This window comes from Echinops telfairi, unplaced genomic scaffold, assembly GCF_000313985.2.
Source record: "Echinops telfairi isolate 266 unplaced genomic scaffold, ASM31398v2 ScPeMD7_7410;HRSCAF=8448, whole genome shotgun sequence".
Lineage (NCBI taxonomy): Eukaryota > Metazoa > Chordata > Mammalia > Afrosoricida > Tenrecidae > Echinops > Echinops telfairi.
The window spans coordinates 17,029,087-17,030,493 of record NW_022111310.1 but is presented as its reverse complement, the minus strand read 5'-3'; positions in this window follow the sequence as shown (position 1 = coordinate 17,030,493).

Below are 1,407 nucleotides of genomic sequence, written 5' to 3'. Positions count from 1 at the left end.
AAGCATGACACACACACCACCCACACACACACACTCTCACTCCCTGCGTGTTAAGGTACATTACGGACCTCTCAGGTGGAGCCTCCGTTTCCACGTCTGTAAAGCGACAGGCTAATGAACAAACCCAGTTGGCTGGGGTGTTGCAGGAGTGAAAGGGGTTAGCACGGTGGCTGGCCCGCAGACAGACCCGGCTCCAGGAAGGCCGAGGACCTGCTGCTGGCCTGAGGAAGGCCGGGCGGCCCTGCACCTGGCCCCACAGGAAGTCTGACAATGAGCTCAGGATGGAAGCCTTTCCTGCTGGTCCTCTTGGGGGGCCAACAGCCCCTGGCCGCCTACCTCTGAGCCCTGGCGCCTCCACGTGCGATCATGGCCCTTCCCCCAGGCCGCCTCCTCCCAGGGAAGGCTCAATGGCTCCTCCCAGGGAAGGCTCAATGGCTCATTGTTCTGCCTCCAGGCCCAAACCAGGCCAGGCCTGCCGGGAACCAGCAGCTAAAAATAGCCGCACCGGAGTGTTTGGGTCCAGCTGCTTATCTCGCCCCAGGGGTCAGGAGCTCCCCACACTCTTCCTGACCACCACTCTGGGCGAAGTCCAGTTTGGCTAGCTCCCAGGTCACCCTTCTCTGGAGAGCCCAAACTCACGCTCACGAGATATTTAGTGGAAAATTTGAGGCTGGCCATGATTCCCTGAGGGATAGGCCTTAGTGCCGACTTGGGGGCTGTTCAGGCTTGGGAGCTGGGGAGCTCAGCCTGCAGTGGGCCACAGGAAGGGCTTGGAGAACACACTGGTCTTGGCGAGAAGAGAGAAACAAAGAAAGACATTCTCTGGGGCAGGGGGCGAGAGATAGGAAAGTAGAAGCGCTGGAGGCCATTCTGTGGGGCACACAGACTCTGCTGAGGACTGTCATGCATTCAGGTGTAACCAGAAATATGTGTCAACTTGGCTGCGCCATGATTCTCGGTGATTATAATACATATTATCTATGATTATAATCATATAATCATTGTCCATGATGTGATCGGGTGTGATCAGCCAATCAGTTGTAAGGGGCTTGCTCAGGTAAGGGAAGTTCACCTGGGGTATGGCCTGCATCACCTTTTAACTTAAGATAATAGGAGAGAGGAGAGAGCCTAGTAGAGGATGGTCCTACTGCCATTCAGACAAAAAGAGCCAGGAGCAGAGCATATCCTTTGGACCCGGGATCCCCTGTACTGAGGACCTCTTAGACAGAGGGGGAAACTGATGCCAAGAAACACGGCCCTCCACTCAAGTCCTCCCTCAACGCAAGAACACTTTGTTCTAAAAACCTGGCATTTGGTGATGCTCACCTTCCTGACACAATCGCTGAAGACAAAATGGGTGAATAGCAAATGTGGTAAAGAAAGCTGATGGTGCCTGGCTATCAAAAG